Raw genomic sequence first — 7,240 nt, 5'->3', positions numbered from 1 at the left:
CTAAATCTGCAGAAGTCTTGAATGAACTTAAGATTTTATAATAAAATAAGTCTTTTGAAGATTGCTTTTTATACAAGATTTGTCTCTTTTCAACTTCCTCTTCCCTTTGTACCGCAAAACCATCATCAACTGATTTTTCAGGCCGATTGGTTGATGAGAAAATATTGACGTAATTTTATACTTTTAATTCCCCATTTGACTATAAATCTATTATGTGAGAAACTTCAATTAACAAACAAGATTGGTTTCCTGTTTATTATTTGTCTGTGAAAGTTCCTTATTGTTTTACATAATTTTCATAACGTTGAATATTAAAGGCAGTGGACACTGTTGGTAATATTACTCAAAAAATTGTTAGCATAAAACCTTACTTGGTGACGAGTAATGGGCAGAGGTTGATAGTATAAAATATTGTGAGAAACGGCTCCCTTTGAAGTGACATAGTTTTCGAGAAAGAAGTAATTTTGCAAGAATTTGATTTCGAATTTTGATGTTTTGAAATCAAGCTCATGAAAGCACACAACTTCGTGTGACAAGGGTGTTTTTTCTGTCATTATTATCTCGCAACTTCGGCGACCAATGATCGAGCTCAAAATTTCACAGGTTTAATATTTTATGCTTATTATGTTGAGATACGCCAAGTGAGAAGACTGGTCTTTAACAGTTACCAATAGTGTTCAATGTCTTTAAGGTGACTATTTTGTGTGAATCAATTTCAAATTATTTGTGCATCCTTGACGTAATTTTACCAGTATGTTCGTCTCATGCTGATTAAAGGATTGGACTGGCCGATCTTTAAAAAGAGCTAGGCCCTAAAATACAAGTTCTTGGTAGCTGGATGGTGATGTTTCTTTTGTGCCAGTAGAAGCAGCTTGCCCGTGTAGTTGGGTTTCCATTTCCTCATACGCCTCTGCATCTTCATCTGGAGCTGTCTGAACTACACGGGTTGAATTAGGATTGGCTTTGGATCTTCGTTTGGTCACGATATTGTACAGGAGTAATGCGAGGAAGAGCAAGGTGGAGACAGCAGCTAGAAACCATCCTACTAAGATGACTGTAGAGTCCGTACATCATGAAGAAGGGTTGTTACTGTCAGGATCGGGATCTTGCTTCTTGGTCGGTAGAAGGGATGGGGTCTGGGGTGTTGATGGGGTAGACTGTTGGTCTAGGACTGACGTGGTTTCCATGACTTCCTCAGCTGGATGCACAAACAACCAGCCGGTTTGTCTGAACCCTGTCAGTGACGATGATCCATTGTTCATTGAACATTGAACCATTGAATTATTCATTTCTATTCCCAACCTAAGCATTGTCAGATTATTGATATTGTCAAAGTCAATTCGAGTATTATTTTCCAACAGTTCTTTCCATTCATAGCTTCCTCGTGTTTTCACGTACCAAGTGTATTCCACACGATACTGGTCAAGTGGTTGCGTGAGGCAACTAAGGTAGGCATTTTCACCTTTGTTTATATCACTCCGCGGCGGTAAAACAGTAGTGTCAATGGGATCAACAATTGCCAATCTAGCTACCTTGGAAAACCCGTCGTTGATAAAGCAACTGTAATATCTTTCGTCTACTGTCTGTATGTTATATAGGTTTAAGGTTGATGTACAGTCACTAAATGAAACTCTGTACCTCTCACTACCAGTAAAGTCTCTATGAATCTTGGTGCCGTTAAATATGGTTGTATTAAATGTCGGTGTAATATCAGGACCACGTTGCCAGTACAAATATTCTCCACAGATTTCACTTTTTGGTTTACAAGTAAAGTGTACGCTTCCACCCAGCAAGGCGAGGGTGTCAACTGGGTGTGTCTGGAAATCTGTAGCCCGACCCAACCCCCAGATCGAAGTCATAACAAGAATAAGCAGAAACATTGTGGCTGTTAATACATTACGTGTAGAATGAGCGATGAAGTAACAGCAAACTGCAGTCTTCACATTGATATGAAAACCAGAGATCCTTACGACTCACTCGTCAACTTCAAATTAATTTATATGAAAGATGCTCAGCTTAATAAAGACTAAATCCGGAAATAGTATCAAGTAAAATGAAAGTTCAGGAATGCAGCCAGTTTTTCCCAGAGGTTTTTATTTTATTTTGAACTTCCCCTTCCTTTTCAACAAAATAAAGTTAAATACATTATTACCCACAGAATTGTAACCAAGTTATTTGGTCAAGTGAAGTCAAGACAGAAGTAATTCTTCCTTAATGTTCTATTTCGAATTATTCCATTTGCGCCCCTCACAATAACAAGTGTCAAGCCATCCTAGATTATGAACAAGTCAAATTAATTGTTGTGAAAGCCATCAGATCAATCGGAGGCATTTTAACAATAGTAACAATCCTCATTTTAGACGTGTGCGTCACGTGACTGTTAAAGGAACACTTCAGAATTGGTAGAAAGAAATTATGTAACGTTCCTGTGTTATTTTTACTTATTCGGTTGAAATGCATCCATACAAGCTTTTAGCTTTTAAGCAATTCTTCAGGCCTCCAAGTTATATTATTTTATATCTGAATAAATATATCTTGCTTGTAATAGGATCCGCTAAAACAATCACAAAAAGTAAGACATTTATAAATATTAATCACAATACTAATGTCATCTTTGTACGTCATCTAAAACGGATGGTTTAGTTATACGAATAATTGTTTAAGGAACGTCCGCTTGTTTTGTTTTTAAATTGATAATATATATATATTACGATTATACCAACTTACTTTAAAGGCAGTGGACACTATTGGTAATTGTCAAAGACCAGTCTTCTCACTTGGTGTATTTCAACATAAGTTGTGCGTTTAGATAGTTGATTTCGAGACCTCAAGTTCTAAATCTGAGGTATCGAAATCAAATTCATGGAAAATTACTTCCTTTTCAAAAACTAAGGCATTTCAGAGGGAGCCGTTTCTCACAATGTTTTATACCATCAACCTCTCCCCATTACTCAGCACCAAGAAAGGTTTTATGCTAATAATTATTTTGAGTAATTACCAATAGTATCCACTGCCTTTAAACAAACAAAATAATCATTGACAACAATGTAAAACATTAAGAAAAATTAGTCACAACATTAATGTCATCTGAGTACACCATTAAACATATTGTTTGGTTATTGAAACAATATCTTCTTTAACATACATTTAACTCACACAGGAGTAATTTGCCTGTTTTGGGATTTTTTTCTTCACAATACTCGGGAAAGTACTGAGTATAGACCTTTATCATGTTGCCTTCATACTGGTCATGTTCCTCCTATCGAACAACAATAATGAATGCTAATAATCATTTTGTAATTAGGAACCAGACTATTTTGTTCTTCCAACCTCGGTTTGGTAACATTGATATTAATGAGGAAAATTCAAGATGGCTGCACCGTGATAAAGGTCTATGGAGTGCTTTACACACATCGGTGTATGAGTAAAAACAAATAACTTTAGTTCCTCTACTCATAATATGTGGCGTATTAGATCATGTGTATGTAACTGCAGCAGACATCCGGAATATTTATTTCTTTCCCCCTTTTTTTATATATATATTTGTCTTACCGACAACTCCTTAATGGATAATCGAGAAAGACATTATTCAAATTAATGATAACTCATTAATGTTGTGGTAAATGATTTCTTACATACATTCTTTAAAAGAGCGAGGCATGTTTTCATGGAAGCTTTCACATTATATTAGTTTGATTGCAATTAAATAATGTTTTAGCTTTCTTTTCTTTTTCTTTGAGACAAGTTCATGACGTTTTTAGACAAACAAAAACTCACACTTTCAAATGATTCAAGTTGGGATAAGAAATACCTTTTCAGCTGTATGTATACTTCCAGTTAATGTTCAATTAAGTTGGTTAATAATTAATATTACGATGGAATAGTCAACCTAGCCTGTGACTTCTTAGCGGGCGTGGCCTGTATCCCCTATATAGCTCACCCACAGTCTTCTTTTCTTCAGATGTCAGCATACACCGTCTCCTCCTCTGTGTTGATGATTCTTGCCGATCCTCGCGATAGATTCAAGTCAGCGTAGATCACACCTTCCACATTCCTCTGTCTTGGGTCATCCTTGACGAGACCGTCCTCACCACGGTCTGCCGTCTGCTCTAGCCCGACCTGGGCTTGGTGGGTCATGGTGCTTGCTCGGCGTTTGGAGAGATGATACTGAACGACGCGAGGAGGTTTCTGACCGAACGCGACGCGTCCGGTATGACGTCATCAAAATCTAATTCTGAATCAAGGGAAGGTGTGCTGAGACTAAGATCTAAATCTGAATCATTGGATTCTGTAACGTCATCAGAATCTAAATCTTTATTCACTGTGACCGATGGAAGAAATGGTGTAGAAACAGTTCCAATGGAGTCGTTTGGTTGTGGGGAGATCGGTTCATGCTTGTCTCTTGGTGAATATTTATCTACTGTGGATGAAACTTTAGTTTCTTGAGATGGGGTGGGTTCTGTGACATCATCAAGATCTATATTTGTATCATCCGTGACGGGTTGGGGAGAGGGTGTAGAATCAGTTTCTATGAAGTCGTTCGGTTGTGGAGAGATTGGTTCAAAATTGTCTCTTGGTGGATGTTTATCTACTGTGGTTGAGCTTTGAGTCTCTTGAGATGGGGTTGACTCTGTGACGTCATCAAGATATGTTTGTGTATTCAACGTGGCCGATTGGGGAGATGGTGTAGAACCAGTTTCTATGGAGTCGTTCGGTTGTGGAGAGATTGGTTCAAAAGTGTCTCTTGGTGGATGTTTATCTACTGTGGTTGAGCTTTGAGTTTCTTGAGATGTGTTGGGTTTAATGATGGCATCTGGTTGTGCTTTAACGATCAAATAAGCTCCTTTACTGTACGTTGTAAAATATGACTTATTTCTGTACACTTTACACGCGTAATATGTTCCATTGTCACTTTGATTTAACTCCCAAATGGTAACCGCATTTTCAGTTGCAGATAAGTTAAACCTTTCACTAGGTAGGCTGTTCCATGATTCATTTATATATCTAAACCAAAAGTATGTCATATTGGACATAGGAACTATGGGTTTGTTCCGCAGGTAAAAGTAACCGATTGTCCTACTGTCTTTTGCTGCCGATCTGGTGAAACGGACGTATTAAATGATGAAACAATAGTAACTTTGGCTGAGTTGGAGAGCTCTGAGCAGGGTTGGTTTGTGTTAACTTTGTACACGTAACAGCTGTAGTATCCACTGTGTTTCATTTGACTGTTCGCAATATGAAGAAACCATGTAAGATCGCTAGATGATACGGTATACATGTCGGTTCCATCTCTTATCACCAAGTCAACTGAGTTAAATGCTTCAACATTGCTATAGATCCATACGAGGTTGTAGCTATTAATTGAGATGAAGTCTTTATTCTCGAGAGTGCAGTTTAATGTAATATTTTGTCCTAGTATGGCAACGGTGTCTGCTGGGTTCTCCTTGAAGAAACTGCGAGATCCACACACTGACACAATAAGAAGGAAAATGAGAAACATTGTAACTTTCTTCAATTACTCAATGGTGCTCCTTATTATGCTTCGTCTGTGGAGCAGGCGACTACAAGCTTCTTCCAACTACGGTGATCTTGGGCAAGTGTTGAGCTTTGGATTGGTTGTATCATGCCTTCATCATTTCCGAACAGGCGTTGAACATTGTGTAAGGAATGATGTGCGATGTAAACAACAACAAAACTTACAGTCTTCAAAAGTCTATGCTGTTGATTAAACTGCTGGAGTAGATGAAGTCATGAAAAAGACATCTTCGTTACTGCTGCTTCGGGTTGTTTTGAGGAAAGTCTGTAGTGAAATGATTCTGATTTCTGTCCGGGGTAGTTCTTGTTAAGATTTCGTATGGTAACAGTCACTGGTTCCCATGCTTATAGGTGACATGCATCTATTTATATTTCAAACCTGCGATCTTTCTCCCTTGGACCCCCCCCCCCCCGGAAATATCTGAACTAATATCCTTGTTTAGCTCATCCCCAAGAAAATATTGCCATAGCAAGGGAAAACTGAATTTGGTTTTGATGCGTTTCTGGAAAGATTTGGACACAAGCAGAAACCGGAAAATTCAGTTGTTTTAACTTTCTTAGATGGTGTATTAGAAGTGGTTTTGTTTTTCAAGCTGTTATTTTTCCAACATTGTTTTCCTGTGTATTCTTGTTAAACTGTTTTCATTTCACAACCATTATTTCTATAACTCTTCAACAACAACAAAAATATCACCAAAACAAGTAAATTACTACATGTATGAATAAATAAACTGCCGATTGGCCTGTAAGATCTCTAAATGCATACAACTTTTTGTGTACAAGTCAAGCATAGCATAAATAAGGAAATCAATGTGTGGTGAAGAGGTTTTCAACTAGTGGTTTAAACCCAACGAGGGCTGGTTATTGATAATTTTACCGAGACGAAGTCGAGGTAAATTATCAAGAACCAGGCCTCGACAGTTTAAACCACTAGTTGAAGACCGATTCAACACACTTTGATTCCCATTCATTAATACCTTTTCGGTCAAAAACATCAACAGTTTTTGATTAAAAAGGTAAAATAAATGCAAAAATTTTAATTGTTTAATGATTTCTACCAACGCAAACACCCCTCTAGCTATGAAATGGTAAGACCCCCGGGTAAACAACTCCTTATATGGGAATGCTGTGCGCATCGCGCGTATCGCGTGATGTGGCACAACTGTTTCAGCCGTTGCTTTCGCCAATGTTTTCAACACTTTTTACTGGTCATAAACAAAGGTTTATACACACCCACGTGACGCGCTCTCCACCAATAGGAATAGTGAAACTGTCTGAAGTATTTAAAAATACAACACAAAATAAATTTGTTCTTCCGACATTTAAAAAAAAAACATGAAACTATTTGGTGCAACAACAAATTACAGCAAAATAATGACATTTGATTTTGTTTCCCCGGTTGTGATTGACATTTGAATTGAAATAATAGATCAACCTTCCTTGTTCCGTATTTTACATCCTGTCTACTGCTCTATTAAATAAATACTCCTGATTTTTACTATTTTTAACATTTCTTGGATGATTTTGGTTAATTCCGTATTCATCAAATAAACAGTTTGATGTTTTGTTATCAGTTGATTCAGGAGAGCGTAGTTTAGAAAATCAAACTGTGTTAACACATCACAAACTTTAAGAAGACTGGGTATTCTACGTCACAAGCTCAGAAGACTGGGTAATATACGTCACAAGCCATTAGAAGACTGGG

At 37.4% G+C, this 7,240-nt stretch overlaps 1 pseudogene; it reads right to left on the bottom strand.

Annotated features, from left to right (window-relative positions):
- Positions 1 to 4,133: 4,133 nt before the first annotated feature.
- On the bottom strand, positions 4,134 to 5,689 carry LOC139947326 (uncharacterized; annotated as a pseudogene).
- Between the last annotated feature and the right edge of the window lie 1,551 nt (positions 5,690 to 7,240).

This window comes from Asterias amurensis, chromosome 14 (assembly GCF_032118995.1).
Source record: "Asterias amurensis chromosome 14, ASM3211899v1".
Lineage (NCBI taxonomy): Eukaryota > Metazoa > Echinodermata > Asteroidea > Forcipulatida > Asteriidae > Asterias > Asterias amurensis.
Note: the sequence above shows the minus strand (reverse complement) of the source record. Positions and strands in the feature narration are given on the sequence as shown.